The sequence below is a fragment of the Lithobates pipiens genome, unplaced genomic scaffold (genome assembly GCF_037356315.1).
Source record: "Lithobates pipiens isolate NorthernLeopardFrog02 unplaced genomic scaffold, aLitPip1_a1.2 Scaffold_3, whole genome shotgun sequence".
In the NCBI taxonomy this organism is placed as follows: domain Eukaryota; kingdom Metazoa; phylum Chordata; class Amphibia; order Anura; family Ranidae; genus Lithobates; species Lithobates pipiens.
The window spans coordinates 22486161-22504611 of record NW_027507790.1 but is presented as its reverse complement, the minus strand read 5'-3'; the positions used below and the strand labels follow the sequence as shown (position 1 = coordinate 22504611).

General features: G+C 43.8%; 1 protein-coding gene across 7 annotated transcripts in view; it reads right to left on the bottom strand.

The window, feature by feature from the left end:
* Window positions 1-18451, bottom strand: part of ASPHD2 (aspartate beta-hydroxylase domain containing 2) — a 164152-nt gene that overhangs the window by 56589 nt on the left and 89112 nt on the right. Inside the window, exon 1 of one of the 7 annotated variants that reach the window (XM_077461369.1) lies at window positions 12576-12723. The exons of the other annotated variants lie outside the window; for them this stretch is intronic. The gene's annotated coding sequence lies outside the window, so the exon portion shown is untranslated. Of the gene's footprint in view, window positions 1-12575; window positions 12724-18451 lie in introns of those variants that run through there. 7 annotated transcript variants of the gene reach the window in all.

Below are 18451 nucleotides of genomic sequence, written 5' to 3'. Positions count from 1 at the left end.
CTTTTAACCCCTTCTGCCCAGGCCAATGTTCTGCTTTCCCTGCTGTCACACTTTCAATGACAATTGGACGGTCACGCAACGCTCTGCCCAAACAGATAAACCTTTCTTTTGATAATATTCAATAGCCACTGTGTTTTTAAAATTTTTGCAAAAGACTGAAAATTTAGAAAAAAAAAAAAAAGTCTTTGTTTATGGTAGAAAATTTTGTAAAGAAGTACCGTATTTATCGGGGTATTACACGCACCCCAAGTTTAGGAGGGCATTTTAAGTAAAAAAGTTTTAGGAGGGAAGTTTAAGGAAAAAAAAAAAATTACATTTAAATGCCAGTCAATGCAGCCTTAGTGTGCATCTGCAGCCTTGTCCATCATTGCAGAATGATCAGTGTCATTTGCAGCTTGCCCAGTGCTGTTTGCAGCTTTGCAGTGTCATTTGCAGCTTGGCCAGCGCCGTTTGCAGCCTTGCCCATGTTTAAATTTCCCGCCGCCGAGACAGACCGAGCGAGCGCCGCCGAAAAATACCGAGCCGACTTGCTCGGCTCCGCTTGTAGTCCCACCTCCCTGCCGTTTCTCTAGCGAGCGCTGCCGAACAAGACCGAGCCGTCTGTACTGTGTACTCTGCTCGGCTTGCAGTCCTGCCCAGTCTGTACTGTGTACTCGGCTCGGCTTGCAGTCCCGCCCAGTATGGGCGGGACTGCAAGCCGAGCCGAGCACACAGTACAGACGGCTCGGTCTTTTTCGGCAGCGCTCGCTAGAGAAACAGCAGGGAGGCGGGACTACGAGCGGAGCCGAGCAAATTAGCTCGGTATTTTTTTGCCGCGCTCTGTATTTTTTGATCGCAGACAGTGGGGATCGGCATATAACACGCACCCACGATTTTAAGGGGGAAAAAGTGCGTGTTATACGCCGATAAATACAGTAATTTTTCTCCATCACTAATGTGCGCTGATGAGGCGGCACCAATTGGCATCACCGATGGGCATGGCTGGGGCTGCACTGATAATCAGGGCACTCAATCAGTGCCCTGATTAGCTTTGCAGGTCTCTCCTGTGAAGAATTGCCGCCGATCGTCTCTCCTCACCTTACATGCTGTCAGTGTGAGGAGAGGAAAGCTGATAACCGGCATTTCCTTATTTTAATGTAATCAGCTGTGAGTGGACACACCTGATCACATGGGTAAAGAGCCACGTCACCAAGATTAGGGATGTGCCATGTCCTGGGGAGTGCAAGAGTGAGACAACCTCATATGATGTCGTCCCAAAACAATAAAACCACCCCGCAGCCATAATTTCTATATACAGTGGACAGGAGGTGGTTAATGAGAACCAAGCCTAAAGCCTCGTACACACAATGTTATTGTTGGCAGGGGATTGTCTGTTGACAGACTGTTGCCCTAAAATCTGACCGTACGCTCCCTTTGACAATTGTTGTCCAACTTTCGGCCAACAAATGTTGGATGGCAGGCTAGTAAATTTTTGGCGGACAACGGTCTGATTTTCATATGGTCAGTACACAAATCCGTTACACAAAAGTTGAAAGTACAAACACGCATACTCGGAATCATTGCTCACCAAACACAAAATTAGCAGAAGGGGCCCAAAGGGTGGGGCGCTCAAGAGCTGAAATTCCTCATAGTTCACCACTACGTTCGTGTTTGTTGCATGACAATTGTGTACGGTTAGTATGCAAAACAAGAGCCCTTAAGACAAAAAAAATAAAAATCAGATGCTCGATTGACTGTGTGTACAAGGCTTTAGATTGGGATGCCTAGAGAGTGAAAATCCTTTTCAAGGGCATCCTGATTGTAAAAAGGTTGAGAAATACTGGTCTACACAATACAAAAAAAAAAAAAAAAAAAAACACTAAATGACAATTTTGTATATTGAAATGCTGCAAAGGTAAGAAAAGCCCTCACAGAGTTCACTGATCCCTCGGGCTGCTGCAATTTCCCCGCGATACCAAAAAGTCCCAGCTTGCTTAAGGCTACACAGCAAATGAAGCTCACAACAGGACTGCAGCAAAAGGAAAGGTTTACATGCCTAGTTTAGGCCATCCCCATTATCGGACAACTCCCTGCATACATTTAGAGTGTAAATGGATCACATATTCATGTCTTCCTCTGCAATACACAAAGGATTTTTGATACAGGCATTGATCCAGCAATAGCTCACGGAGAAGTGAGAGCAGAAATCGGGGTCAGCGGAGAAACCACGCAGTATGCAGTATAAGTTACCAACGCAGCAGAGAGATGAAATGACTTCACTCTGGGCAAATTCCATAGGGAAGATCAAATTCATCTAGAGAGAAGATGTAATGTTTAAATAACTTTGCTGCTGGAGACGATTATGGTAATGCTGTGAGTGAGTCTTTGGCAGCATAGGGGGATATAGGAAGCTTGTTTCTAGTCTTTCCTGGGGGAAGCAGTTTAAGGTTTCTTAAATGCGCTATCGGAAGCACAGCTAATGCCAGAGTGACATTGGTCCCAATTCATGCCACAGAAACTTAAAGCAAACCAGTACTTTGCATTTCAGGATACAGCTGGAGAATCCCTCTCTCCCATTTCTCCTACAAAATAAGGTCCAACTATTTTCACATTTGACATAGTGGGAGGCTTGTTATCGCTGGCTAAGCTCTGCTGCAGAGGCCATGCTACAATTTGAATATCAATTTACGAAGAGGGGGGCTCCGAAAAGTAAATTAGGTAGGTAAGTACACTATTTTGCACATCTGTTACTTTTTTTTAATAGACAAATAGTAGGTTAAAGGAGACGTTCACCTTCGGGAACATATTACATGTTGTCCGTACTAGCTGCCACTGTTTAAACAGCCACGTCATTCAGACACACAGCTCTGTGTGTCTAAATGAACTACAAGCCCCACCATGCTTAGTGGTTTTCAGCTTGGAGTTCTCAATGAACTACCACGGCGCTGTGTTCGTTTATGGAGTCCTCCTGTCAGGGAGTATCGGCTTACCCATATGGGATGTAAGGGCAAGCAGATACACTGACAGTGTGCAGGAGGCCTGCATGGCATCAGCGATCTGCTAATCACTGGTGCAATGCTCTTCAGGCTCCTGCAACAAATAATAAATGTGTGAACCTATCCTTTAAAGTGGTTCTAAAGGCTAAACTTTACTTTAATGCATTAGAAGCTGATTGTCCGCCATGCATCGCTGCGCCAGACTTTGCACTTTCCAGTTTTAATAAATCAACCCCACAGTGTAGTAAGTAAATAGCACAAGTGAAAGTCGAGTGGTCAGGGGATGTGTGTGTGTTAAGCATAGACAAAGGCCTATCTTTTCCAATGGTTTTTCCATTACCCTGGCCAGTGAAAACTGATGCTGGAGCTTCGGGGTTCACTGACCAATATAACAAGGGTTTGGAAGGGAGCTGCTTTCCAGGCAGGATAGCTGTCATACTGAGTCCCATAAGAACCACCCACCATCGCAACCAGTTTGTTTTAAACACCACCTGCCTGCTGAAGCAGCTCTGCATCAAACTTCTTTCTTCCAAATAAATGTGAGCCTTTTTTACGGCAGCATTTTATAGGGGAACACACATTTAAAAAAAACACTATAGAGAAGAAAAGCAGCTGACATAAAAAAAAAATAAAATGGAAAGACTCAAGAAGCAGGCAAGAAGGGTCCATAATCATGGTCTCCAGAAGACATCTTGGGAAAGTCTATGTTCTAGTTCGCAAATTTCCACTAAATAACCAACCAGTTACCCTTTTTTCCCCCCCACAAAAAAAGCTCTGTTTGGCGGCACAGTGAAGTCACCTGCTTCCCAAGAAAATATCGGAAACTAGAGCCAAGGTAGGTCATTTTATTTTGGGGCAAATATTTTAACCCCAAGAAAGGCGGCACTACCATTTTAACATTTATTAAAAATTCCCTCTCTCAGAACTTACATAGTTACATATATTTACATAGTAGGTGAGGTTGAAAAAAAGACAAGTCCAACCTATGTGATTATAGGTCAGTATTACATTGTAGTCATTCAGGTGCTCATCTAATAGTAAAAAAAAAAAAAAAAAAAAACACTATCAATGCCCCCCGCTGAGGCCCTGCATGTGGAAGGGAATTCCACATCCTTGCTGCTCTTACAGTAAAGAACCATCTACGTAGTTTAAGGTTAATCCTCTTTCCTTCTAATTTTAATGAGTGACCATGTGTCTTGTTAAATCTCTTCTGCGAAAAAGTTTTAGCCCTATTGTGGGGTCACAAGTATGGTATATATAAATTGAAATCATATCCCCTCTCAAGCATCTCTTCTCCAGAGAGAATAGGTTCAGTGCTCGCAACCTTTCTTCATAACTAATATCCTTCAGACCCTTTATACTCATTCCATTTCCAGTACATCCTTCCTGAGGACTGGTGCCCAGAACTGGACAGCATATTCTAGGTGCGGCTGGACCAGAGCCTTGTAGAGTGGGAGAATTATCGCTTTATCCATGGAGTTAATCCCTTTTTTAATGCATGCCAATATTCTGCTTTATTAGCAGCAGCTTGGCATTGCGTGCATGCCATTGCATGGCCTATCATCTACTAGGACCCCTTAAAGCGGATCTTCACTGCATCAGAGCACCACAAACCAAAAACTCTATTGAATTCATAGCAAACTCCCCAACCACTCCTGTCTGTGCTTTATTTTGTTGAGAAATCACCCCCTAACATTTCTGTCCGAGGCCATCTTTGGTAAGGGCAGATTATTTATGTAGCATTTACTTCCTGGAATCCCTCTGTCCTTAGCTCAAGCATGGATGCAGGAAAGTGTTCTTAGCTGAGAAAACGCCTCCTCTCGTCCCCTCCTGAAGACTCCTGGGAGGTTTGACATAATTTGCATAGGCCAGAAATCAGAAAGTAACTGAAGAAATGTTAAAAAAAGTAAATATGATATACTTCTCTATTTATTAATACCAGCATCATAAGGATTAAACATAATCAATGTTGATTGGGAGGGTGAAGTTTCAGTTTAACCCCCCACAGCGTCTATTCAAGGCTCAAACAAATTACACATCTCATGAGAGAAATTCAGGGGCTCCATTTCTGCTTTTCTTCTGAAACTGATAGTTGCCCAATTTTGTCTGGCTACAATACTTTGGAGATGCAGACCCGGAAGAAACATACAGCAAATTAAACTAGAGAAGTTAGAATTCCTATTCAATATACTAGGTTCTAGGACATTGACAATAGCAATCACAAAGCATGACAAGTTGATGCATTTCCTCTGAGCGGTGTTAACAGTATAAGCATTCCCCTTTACCTCTGTGTAGAAGGTAATGTTCAGTGCCAATATTTACCTTTACTTCTGTCCAATATCTGATCTCTGCTGGGGAACGTGGAGAGATTCTATACAAATTTGCATCATACTCTATAGTAGAAACTTTGTAAGGCACAACCACATTGCAGCAGGGCAGAGTGAATACCGTGCGCCCACAATAAGCAGGATTTTGACAGCATGTAGTGGAACCCTTGGCAAAGTGGCAGCTTGGGCTCCCAGTCCCTTTATTTGACAAAGATATAGACTGCAGTAGACACAAGTTGCTGCCCCATTTGCATGGTTGATACTGGCATGACACCTCTCCATCAGTCATCAACTGCTTACAAGTTCATCCTCCCTTGAGAAAGGGACAGGCAGATACACAACTTTGACCAATTGAGCTATCCCCCTGGTTTACAGCAGGTACATAAATGTTGTAGCAGGGCCTCTGCACATCCAAATTGCCTTGTGAGTGGTGCCGCACACAGGTGGAGGTGGCAGACAAGAATGGGAAATTAAGTAATGGCACATGAGAGAGGAAGCACATGCGGCAGGTCCAATTTGGTGGCTGTAAAAAAATAGGATTTTTATGTCCATGTACAGTGCATACGGAAAGTATCCACATCACTTCACTTTTTCCACATTTAGTCATTTTACAGCCCTATTCCAAAATGTAATTAATTATTTTCCTCAGAATTCTACATACAATAGCCCATAATGACAGCGTGAAAGAAGTTTGTTTGAAATCTTTGCAAATTTATAAAAAAATAAAGAAAAAACAAAACAAAAATGAAAAAAAAATCCCATGTCATAAGTATTCAAAGCCTTTGCTCAATTACAGCCTTAAGTCTTTTTGAGTATGATGCGGCAAGATTGGCACACTTATTTTTGGGCAGTTTCTCCCATTCTTTGCAGGATCTCTCAAGCTTTATCAGGATGGATGGGGAGCGTAATTTTGAGATGTTGAATCAGGTTCAAGTCTGGGCGACTCAAGGACATTTACAGAGTTGTCCCGTAGCCTCTCCTTTGCTATCTTGGCTGTGTGCTTAGGGTCAATATCCTGTTGGAAGATGAACCTTCACTCCAGTCTAAAGTCCAAAGTGCTCTGGAGCAGGTTTTTCATCAAGGGTGTCCCTGTACATTGCTGCATTCATCTTTCCCTCACTCCTGACTAGTCTTCCAGTTCCTGCCACTGAAAAATATCCCCACATCATGATGCTGCCACCACCATGCTTCACTGTAGAGATGGTATTGGGCAGGAGATGAGCGGTGCCTGGTTTCCTCTAGACCCGACGCTTGCCATTCAGGCCAAAGAGGTCAATCTTTGTTTCATCAGACCAGAGAATTTAATTTCTCATGGTCAGAGAGTCCTTCAGGTGCATTTTGGCAAACTCCTGGTGGGCTGTCATGTGCCTTTTACTGAGGAGTGGCTTCCGTCTGGCCACTCTACCATACACCTGACTGGTGGAGTGCTGCAGAGATCGCGGTTCTTCCGGAAGCTTCTCTCTCCATAGGGAAACACTGGAGCTCTGTCAGAGTGATCAATCTGGTTCTTGGTCACCTCCCTGACTAAGGCCCTTCTCCCCCAATTTCTCAGTTTGGCTGGGTGGCCTACTCTAGGAAAAGTCCTTGTGGTTCCAAACTTCTTTCATTTACAGATGGAAGCCACTGTGCTCATTGGGACCTTCAATGCTGCAGAAATGTTTCTGTACCCTTCCCCAGATCTGTGCCTCGATACAATCCTGTCTCAGAGGTCTATAGACACTTCATGGTTTGGTTTGTGCTCCCACATGCACTGTTAACTGTGGGACCTTATATAGACAGGTGTGCGCTTTTTCAAATCATGTCCAATCAACTGAATTTACCACAGGTGGACTCCAATCAAGTTGTAGAAACATCTCAAGGATAATCAGTGGAAACAGGATGAACTTGAGCTCAATTTTGAGTGTCATGGCAAAGGCTGTGAATACTTATGTACATGAGATGTTTTCCCATTTTTATTAAAATTTCAAAACAATTTTTTTCACATTGTCATTATGGGTTATGGTTTGTAGAATTTTGAGGAAAAAAATAATTTAATCCATTTTGGAAGAAGGCTATAACATAACAAAATGTGGAAAAAGTAAAGGGCTGTGAATATTTTCTGAATGCACTGTATAATCCTTTCTTGAAACCCACTGAGGGACACAGCTATACGATAACCAATCAACCTACGAAAGTCCAAAAGCAGTCCATATGTGAGGGGCAGAACATCAAAACACAGCCAAACGAACCCAACAAGAAAAAAAAAAAAAAAAGGGCATCAAATAGTTGCTGGAAGAAAACTTTGATCAAAACTAGCATCTGTGGAAGAAGACCAAGTCACAACCTTGCAACCCTGACACACCAAGGTCTAGTGACAAAACTCCAAGAAAAATAAATAAATATATAATTCATACCATAGTAGAGAGGGCTCTATTTGGAAAAATAGGTACGTTATCTTGCAACTTGTAGACCTGCACAATAAGCAGTAAAATCTATATGAAAATAGTGGATCAGGAAGCAGGAGAAACCTCTTTTAGGACCTTCAAGATGACCAAGAGGGAACCCCATCTGACTAAAAGAGCAATGGCTGGTTTTCTGAAAGTATAAACAATTCCTGCTCAGCTCACACGCAAATATAAAGATAAAATAAATTACATGTATAATAAAACAAGACACTCACACTATAGTGTCAGCTGCATGTTGCTTCAGAGTTGTGTTGCTGTAAAATTGCTAATGGAGTGCAAGCATGTGTGTGCGCCCATTGATAGGTTCAATAGGAGTAGAGCAAAGAAGAAGAGTACTAATCAACCGGCCGACAACCAGCCTGTATCTGTTAGTAAAAAATGGATGAAAGTGCACTCTCTACAACAATGCTCCTGTACTGGAGCAGTACAGGGGCATTGTTGTAGAATGTACTCTGTCCTCTAGATAAAAAGGGTACTCAACATGTGACAATTCCGCTGAAGGATCTCCGATAGAGTGTCTAATATTATAGACTGTCAGATTCCACAGAGGAAGGTGGCGGTGGCTTCAAGGATATTCAATCAGAAAGGAACATTGAGTTAAAGATCCAGCATAACAGAAGGAAATAACTTCACTAGGTGTAAGAGGAATAATCACAGCAGTCTGAAATAACATTGTGTGTAAACAGTACAGGTAGAGAGAGAGATCTGCTTTTATAAAAAGCTCAGAGCACAGCATGCTGTGATTGTGCTTTGTGTACAACCTTTAAAAAGAAAGACACATTCTGGTATGAGCAAGCACACTGCCCAGCTTTAAAGGGATTGTAAAGTGAATTTTTTTTTTTTAAATAAATAACAAACATGTTATACTTACCTCCACTGTGCAGCTCGTTTTGCACAGAGTGGCCCCGAACCTGCTCTTCTGGGGTCCCTCGGCGGCTGTCTCGGCTTCCTCCCGCAGGTGCTTCTGACGTTCATGCGAGCTCCCTCGCATGGTGAGAAGCATCTGCGGGTGGCGCTCCCGTCATACAGTCGGTGTTCTGGCAGATAGCGTCCTGCCATGATATAGCATGCGCAGAACGGGGCAGAAGAAGCTTCGGAAAATCTCAGAAGCTGAACGGCGCCTGCGCCGTGAGTGTAGGTGGTAGCCCCCCCAGCCAAGTGGATATAGGGTTGTGAAAATTAGAGGGCCCCTCGCGGGCGAGCTTCGCTCGCCACGCTTCGGGCTCGGCCTCGCTCAGCTCTTTTTTATTCCTACTCTATGTCCACTTGGATGGTGGGGCTAGAACCTGGACTCACGGCGCAGGCGCCGTTCATCCTCGGCTATTTTCGGAGTCTGTGTTGCTGTGTACTGCGCATGCGCAGTACACAGCGGGCACTATCGGATGGGGGACCTTATATGATGGGACACCGGCGGCTATAGCCGCTCACTGTATCACACGGCCCGCCCCCTGGCGCTCCGTGTCAGGTGGATGTGATTGACAGCAGCGCGAGCCAATGGGGGGCACTGGGGGCGCCGGCACTGTCAGATGTTTTTTCACCTTAATGCATAGAATGCATTAAGGTGAAAAAACATTTACCTTTACAACCCCTTTAATACATTCCAAGTCCAAGTCCTGCAGTGCAGCCTTGAAAATTCCTGGGAAACAGGCTGATGTTCGGGATCCAGTGGATCAAACCTGCCACTAAGTACTGTCAGCATAATAATGTGGTGCACGGGTTTTAAGAAAAAGCATAGCTTACCAATATAAGCGCTCCCTCTGTCAAGGAGCTTTATCCTACCCTCTTGTTGGCAGTGCACAATACCATTTCCCCCCAGCATCTGAATTTGGAGCTGGACTCCCCAGTAGCAATCAGGTGCCACCAGGCTGGGGCTGTAAATAGACAAAACAGAACTGTAGGCTTGTATATACTGTTTTGGCATTCATGCACGTGTACTGGCATATGCTCAAGTGCACATTATAGCGTGTGCACGCTCCCACAAAACCTGTTAGGGCTCATTTACACTGGCTGCGGGTTCAACACACATCAACACCTATTTTGCTTCAAAACAAGGCTTCAGACAGGCTTTGTTAAAGCTCTCTGAACGCTAGTCAAAGCTCCTGTTAGCTTACAGCCCTGTTTACAACTTGCTTTTGCTTTAAAAATTATAACCCATGAAGCTTTAATGGTGCTTCAAGCGCCTTCAAAGCCTCCATAGAAGTCTATGGCAAAGCTCACTCGAAGCCCCACCAAATGCTCAAAGCCCCACCAAAGCACCAAGCAAAAGCAAGGTGAAAAAAAGGACAGTAAGCGAACCATTTTTTTTGTGACAGAAGCTGTAACAAAGCGTGTCCAAAGCCATGTTTTGAAGCAAGTGTAAACGAACACTTACAGAGAGAAATATAAATATGTGATTGAGCATAAACCATGCTTAGCTGCCTCAGCAGCGAACACTGCTTGTATACCAAGCAATGTAGCTGCATCAAAAGGCCCGCAGAGCAGAAAAAAAAAACAGTGGGAGATTTAAAATGGTGGCTCAGCCTACACTGTGCTCAACTGCCTCAGCCTACCAAAATGCTAAATGAACTGGGAAATGTGATGCTTCTCGGCTTCCTGAAAAGTAGATGTTGATATAAAAACCTTCTAATTACGTAAAACGCATAGGCGAAAGTAAGGAGACATTAATGGTAATTGGCCAGGTGTGATGGGTTACAACCTCTAGGGTGGTGTTCAGTTTGTGGGCTTTGTGCCCAGTTCCCGTCAAATAATAATAAAAAAAATAAACTTGCAAGTGGGCAGGCTATTTATCACAGAAGAAACTTGCGATGTCTCTTTTGGAATAAAATAAACCTATCCGCCTGGCTCACGGTTCTCTCTTCTATAGGGTACATGAGCAGTTTACATTTCTGGCACAGTGCCTGGATGACCAACTTCTGGGCATATACAGGAGTTAGGTCATCATGTACCAGCTAATCAAGATGGCCAAAAACCTTCACTCAAAACAGCTGCAACTTCTTCAAAGCAGACCTTCACTCACTCTGCATGAGTCTACCTCCCGCCCCAACCCCATTCTCACCTGCGCAATAATGCTGTGTTGTGCTCTTGCAGCCTCCTGGCATAACATATGCCAGGAGGCTGAAAAAGTAATACAAACAGTGGCTGGTGGGCAGAGCTGATGCATGTCATAGTAGGCCAGCTGCCTAAACCTGGAAGAGGCAGCTGTCTTAGAACAAAAGACGCAAGCGGTGAAGGACCCTGGCTATCACACCTGAGCAGGGGTTTGCAGCAGGACAACACTGGATCTGCAGGGCAGACAAGCATGTGAACTCAGGACAATGGTGCATGCACATCAAGCTGTGTCCTTCAAAGGGCCAGGTCACACTGCTACATGGTGCGAGATCACATGTGATTCGTACCCACTGCAGTGCAAATAACATGTCATGTGCGTGTGATGCAAATTCAGCCATACAGACAGTATGGCTGAATTTGCATCACATTCGGACCAAACTCGAACAGGACCCTTTTTATGGTCCGCAGCAGAATCGGATCGCATGGGTGTTCACATCCATGCAATCCGATTCCTGTGCGAGTTTGCAGATCGCACTGTGATATGTGAACTGATTTGGGGGTGTCAGCAGTTTGATTAGGGCAGGGTGAACTGCCGCTGGGAGATATACGATGCGGGAACTGTACTAGCTATCACTGTTTGAAAACAGCACAGCCGCTTCATTCAGTCACATGCTCTGTGTAACTGAATGAACTACAAGTCCCAACTTCCTTAGCAGCTGCTGGCTTGTAGTTGTCAATGAACTACCATGGCACTGTGGAGCGCTGTAGTAGGTCATGGAGTCTTCCTGTCAGGGAGTATCGGTTTATCAGTACAGCATGTACAGACAAGCAGATACACTGACAGTGTGCAGGAGGTCTGCTGATCCCTGGTGAGATACTGTACAGGCTCCTACTACAAAAAAAATTATAAATACATTTTACCTGCAAAAAGATGTGCATTTATTAGTTTTTGTAGAAAGGTGAACTTATCCTTTAAGTAAGGTGTGAATGTACAATATACCTATGTATATGTAAAGCGCTGCGTAAATTAATGGTGCTATACAAGTACCTGTAGTAAATATCTAAAAATAAGGAGTATGAGCTTGCACTGGCTGTGTGTATAGGGACTCTTCTTCCTTACAAGCAGGGGTCCTGAGATCATTGGATTACTGATAAAATGAAGAGGTGGCCTGGTGCAATACCTGGCTGATTAGCCCCGAGCAGGTATGTATCTCAGGGTGTCATTTTCAATTGTGATCAGAGAATACCTTCTAATTACACCAATATACAGAGAATATAGCAATCAATTGTAATTTGAGTTTTGTTAAAACAGGCGTTAAAGGAATAGTTTATTCAGGCAGCTAGGAAGACGTTTTTTTGTTGTCAAGGTTTGCTTCCTCTTCATAGTCATGTATTGACAAAATACGCTAGTGCGAGGAAAGGCTGTTTGTGTGATCCACCCACTCAGAGCAGCTGCTGGGACTACAAATATTTAATGCTTCAGCATGCAGCAGACCTCCTGTTCCTGGCACCACATTTCCTAGCTCATTTCTTCCATGGAAAACACATAGAAATCCACACAGATAGAAACTGTACTTAAGGCAGAGCTGTACAAATACCATCCATATCTTTATTAAGGGACAGATACCTGGAAAATGATAATAAATCACTAATATTTACCGTCATCATACAGGGCTATGGATAGATTTGGGGAGAAGACACACAGGAATTGTCCTCAGCAATCAAACACTCTTGCATGCATTTAAAGGGACCCCGTTTTCTGTGCAGGACACAGTACTTACTGCAATATGTCATCTGGTGGCAGAGTGATCCCTTTCTGGCTCGGAAATAAAAGCAATACAATTCTGGCCCACATTACAGAATAGAATGACATCAATGAAGTTTGCTGTCGAGGCCATTGCCAGTAGAACTGAATACATTCTGCTTCACAGCATTCAGACACTCCCCAAGTCAGCGTGCATTGTGCTGGACTGATAGAGGGATAGAGGGGGCATGCAGAGAGATTGTGCTTCATTACCACGCTATACTCCATAGTGTGCAATACCAGCTTCACATAACACAAACAATCCTAACCCTACCCTTCACACCTTACCGAGGTGCACAAATGTATTTTCACATCATTATGTGCTATGCTTTAGGCAGTCCATTCAAGGTTATTGGACTGGCATGCACCTCACCAAGTACAAACATAACCTTTACTTTTTTCTTTTTTTTTTACAGCACACCGTACTACAATGCACATTAGGTGAGGTGCATTAAAGAGGAACTGCAGTCTGCTCATAGAATTTGTAATAAAAATATCTTCGCCATTCTGAAGCTTCCCTCCAACAACTTTGCGTGTTTAATATATACTGTGATTCTGTACTTGCTAAATTTGCTGCAGAAATTTCCCTCAACTAAGGCTGGATTGACACCTATTAATTTTTTGTGCTTTTTGCATTTTGCAGTTTTGCATTTCAGTCCATTTAACACGGTTTCCTATGGAACATGTTCTGTAGTGCAAATCTGCAAAAAGCACTAAAAACACATAGGTGTGAATCCACCCAAAGACCCTTTTCACACTGGGGCACTTTGCAGGCACTACAGCACTAAAAATAGCGTCTGCAAAGCGCCCTGAAAGAGCCGCTCCTCACACTCCAGTGTGAAAGCCCTCGGTGTGCTGGCAGGACGGTAAAAAAAAAAAAAAGTCCAGCTAGCAGCTTCTTTGGAGCAGTGAAGGAGCGATGTGTATACCGCTCCTCCCCAAATGAATGGGGCAGCGCAGCTATACTTTGCAGTATTTTTAACCCTTGCTCGGCCGCTAGTAGGGGGTTAAAACTGCCCCCACTGACAGCCAAAAACAGCCGCTAAAACTAGCGCCATTTTACAGCAGGCGCCTGCACCACCCCAGCATGAAAGGGGCCTTAGTCTGGCTGAATTCATTTTAACTGTGGGCAGCTGAAGCTGCTGCCTGTCCACTTCCTGGATTTACACAGGAGGCATACCTCCAGCCCTGATTGGCCCTGTTATGACTAATTCCCCCTCCCGGAAGGAGAGAGGGAGGCATGATGTCATAAGCCTAGGCTTCTTACCAGACAATAAACAGGAAGTGGACTTTATAAGGCATTTACTGTCAGAAAAAAAAATGTTTTTTCTATCCAAAGTAGAGCTGCTACTAAGAAAATCCGTCGATGTGCATGCAGGGCGTCGATGCGTCACAGTGGGGGCAGTGCTTAGTATCTACCGCTGCCCTCCGTGCCGCCATCCCCCTCTCTTCTCCCCCTCCGTGCCGCCGTCCCTAGGGGTGCAACGGATCGCCACCGATCCGTGCTCCGAGCGCACATGCCGCGCTCCGGAGCGCTCCGCAGTCTCGGCCTTAGGAGAGGCCACGGCTTCGGCCTAGCTCTGAAGCGGTGGCCATCTTTCTACACTCTTTCTTCTCCGATGGAGCGATCACTTGTAAACAAACCGGCGTCATGACATGACGCCGGTTTCTCTCTCCCCTCTCTGTACTGATCTGTGCAGTGGAGGGGAGAGGTCGGATGGAAGCAGCCATCCCTCCAATACTCTGCCCGCCAATACTCTGCCCGCCAATACAATACTCTCAAGGTTATCCAAAGGATTAATTAGCTAATCAAAAAATACCACTAGATTCATTAAAAAATAAAAATAAATAATCGGATAGTCGTTGACTAATCGAAAAAATAATCGATAGATTAGTCGACAGACAAATCAATCATTAGTTGCAGCTCTAATCCAAAGTTAAAACAAGGGCAGAAAATGTAATAGATGGAAAGTTGAAAGTGACTGAAGGTCCACTTTAAAGTGTCATTCAGAATGAAAGGCACAACACCATCACAGGTAGCGTACGGTGCTTCTTGTTGCGGTAATGTGCATGAGAACATGTGGGTTCTCACAACACAACGTGGACGGGGCCTCAATCGGCACACTTTATTTTCCCAACTGGTCACTCACTTATAAGCCCTTGTACACACGGTTGGAGATTCCGGCAACCAAATTAGTCGGACTAATTCCGACAGATTAATTTCGGAAGAGGTCCGGAAGTGATGTTGCATACACACGGTCAGACTAAGTTGTCGGAAAATTCGATTGTACATAACGTAATGACGTTATTTCGTTACGACGGGACTACGTTCAGGCTAGTAGCCAATAGCATTGGTCTAGGAATTTGATCTGAGCATGCGTGGCACTTTGTCCGTTGGAGTAGGCTACACATGATCGGAGTATGTCCGATCGGAGCATTTTGTCTGAAAATTTTACCGGCAAGTTGGAAAACTTGGTCCGTCGTATATTCCGACGGAAAAAGTCCAATGCAGACCACACACAGTCGGAATATCCGACAAAACGGTCGGTTAGGACACATTCCGTCGGAATCTCCGACTGCGTGTACAAGGGCTAAGAGTTTTTTTTTTTTTAATCAGCGCGAAGAGGTGCAGAAGATGGCAATGGAGTTTGACATGCACAGGTTTTTCAAACTATGGGAAAAAAAAAAAAAAAAAAAGTGCATACATTAATTTTGACCTTTTAAAATAGTAAACAAATGGCAAATTCCTATTTAAGAAGCCAAATCTATTTCTGCTATGTGTAGCAACTATAAATGAGCATCCTTAGCCCCGTAATTAGAATAACTTCAAATGCGCAGGGCTAAGCAATGACTTCCACTTAAAGATAGCCCCCCCAGCAGTTTACATTTACCTTCTATAAGGTCAGATTCACACTATGCTTGAGATTAATGTACTCCATTAACATACTATGTTATTGTGTGTTAAGGCAGGCTATTTGTTTTGAATGGGATGGTACAACACCTTAACACACTGAATAACAGAACTGATTTATTTTTAACGCAGTGCATCAAAAAGCATGGTGTGTGCTTTGTGGTTTGGTGAAGTGTGACTACATTGCCTTCTACTATAATAGTGCATTGGGATGTGATTTAACCCTTTAAAGTTAGCATGACTCAAAATGTGCTCTACCAAACGGTGGAGCAGAACGTCAAAGGGCTAAAAAGAATGACACAACATATTGCAGTTCCTGTGTACCCGTTTGCTGTGCTAAACACAGGTTAAGGTCATCTGAAGATGGGAATGGGCCCTTAGGGTACATCTGTTATAAGGGAAATCCAAGAACTGTATCTCTGTACTTGTTCTAGGTCAGTGATTTAAAATGTCGAAATCAGAGGCAGTACATGGCCCTGGATGCATAGTCTCATCCCTCATTGTGGGCTGTGTACCCGTCACTACATACCCCTCTAGCTGGGCTGTGCAGGCGAGGCCGTTGTGTCTCCATTCACTTATATAGGAGGCTTGGACAAAGCTCCATGCTAGTCCAAAAAAGGAAATGGCTTTTAATGCTGTACAGCGCTATGCATTCACGTGGGCGAGTCCTTTAGCCTCCATTCACACTTGTGCAGTGCATGCAATTTTTGAAACACACAGTGCTATTAAATGCCAATGGTATCGCAGAGCTTGCAAGCAAGATGCACTCATTTGCACATTAAAAAAAAAGGCAAGGCACATGAAAAACCAAGCAAAACTCAATGATGCCTCATTGTCAGGTGTAAGGCAGCCCACTGAAATAAAGTAGCTGCCCTATGCTCACTGTGAAAAAATGTATGATGAGCTACAGTAGGGTAAATGGGAGCTTAAGATGGTATACAAGCCAACGTGTGCACATAAAAGCTTCACATCAATTGCAGCATAAAAGAAATACCCTTTCAACCCCCCCAAAGGGTGTTTATCAGGTGCACCTACATTATCTGCAGAGAACCCAAGTTCTCTAAAATATATATATACAAAATACTATAATCATTCCAGTAATGGCTACAAAAATAACCTGACACTATTTATAAAAAATGCACCAACCATCTATATACTGAACACGACAATACAAAACATTAAAAAAACAAAATAAGTACTGTAAAAGGGGAAAAACAGGTTGAAAAGGGATTTGCAAGCCTTACTCCAAGTTTTAGTGAATTTTGGTATGCTTGGACCAACTATTTCCTTCATACAATTAGCTGCTGTCAATGCCATATAAACTCAATGAAGCATTGCCTACATACAGTATACAGCGATGTGTTCTAGCAGTGGGATGAGTCCAGTCCAGTCCCACTCCTGAAACAAAATTGTGTAGGACTGAGTGCTGCTCAGCTATTTTCTGGATGACTACAAGGTTTCATCTGATTATCTAAGGTGGAAATCATGATATCATCTGCCTGCCTCTTCAACCCAATCAGAGGAAGCCTTGTAGTTATCCAGAAAATACAAAGCTTCCTGTGAATGGCCGAACAGCACTCCAACCAACTTGAATTTATTGTAGAAGCAGGACAAAGTCTGCATTCTACTCCCAGAGCACAGTGTCGTATATTGTATTGTAGCTGATGCTACATACAGTTTAAACAGAAGCTGTATGTATTGTTGAAGGATAATTTTATTTGGACTAGCATGGTCCAAATTAACTATTTAAATGGTTCTAAATGCTATTTTTTTTTACCTTAAAAGGGGTTGGGCTTCTTTATTTTTTTAAATAACAAACATGTCATACTTACCTCTACTGTGCAGTTCGTTATGCACAGAGTGCCCCCCATCCTCGCTGGTAGCTCCTCCCTGCATCGAAGGCTCTCCAAAAGGTGGACACCCACGCAGGAGCGCTCCCAAGTCCTGCATCTGTGTACATTCACACAGAATGCAGGACTCGGCCCCGCCGCCCACGTCATTGGATTTGATTGACAGCAGCAGGAGCCAATGGCTGTGCTGCCATCAATCTATTCACTCAAGAGCTGAGACAACGGGCAGAGAGGAAGAGTGCTTCTCCGCCGAGGGAACGGGAGGGTGTCATAACTGATCATACGTGCAGCATTCTGGCAGTTGAAGAATTATTAGAGGCCAAGATGGCAGCTTCCTTGACTGAAAACGATAGGAGGGTTTACTTCCACTTTAAGGTGAAAAAAAAAACGAGAGTTTACAACCCATTTAATGCATTCTCTGCATTAGGGTAAAAAAAAACCTTGCACTGTCTGTTCCCCTCCTCAACACAAGTCCTTTATCGATTCAGCTCTGTGTCCATCTGCAAGTTCCCTCTTCTTGGTCTCACAGATTTCGGAATAGTAGTGGGAGCCATTGGAGCGGGAGCCGAGGTGTGCTCAGTGTGTGTTTATGGGCACACACAGCCCTGCTAAGGAGCGAGCCTGCACGTCGGTCTCCATAGCAAGTGGCGTTCTATGGGGCAGTCACAGAACAGGAGCCAGTGGAGGGCACCAGACGAGGTTTGGGGCTGTTCTGTACAACACCATTGCACAGAGCAGGCAAGTATAAACCAATTTATTATTTTAATTATTAAAAAACACACAAGCACAAATTTAGTCACTTTAAAGTTTACTAAAACCTAGAGTTACGCCATAAACCACAGCAAGCCCATACCTATATAACACTGCAGTAAGGAAGTGTGTCCAAGGAGTAGCTTCACAAGTATTGTAGCGTGTATCCACTTCAACTGAAACCTAAATTTTCTGGTATAAATTTCCTCTAAAGTTTGTATACAACAGGATGTTTGAAGTAAAGAATAGTACTATAGTACACTATTGTGCCTTCCCCCCACGATGGCTCCATTCCTAGCCTTATAGTCCTAGGCACTGACCCGCATTACAGAGTAAAGCAAA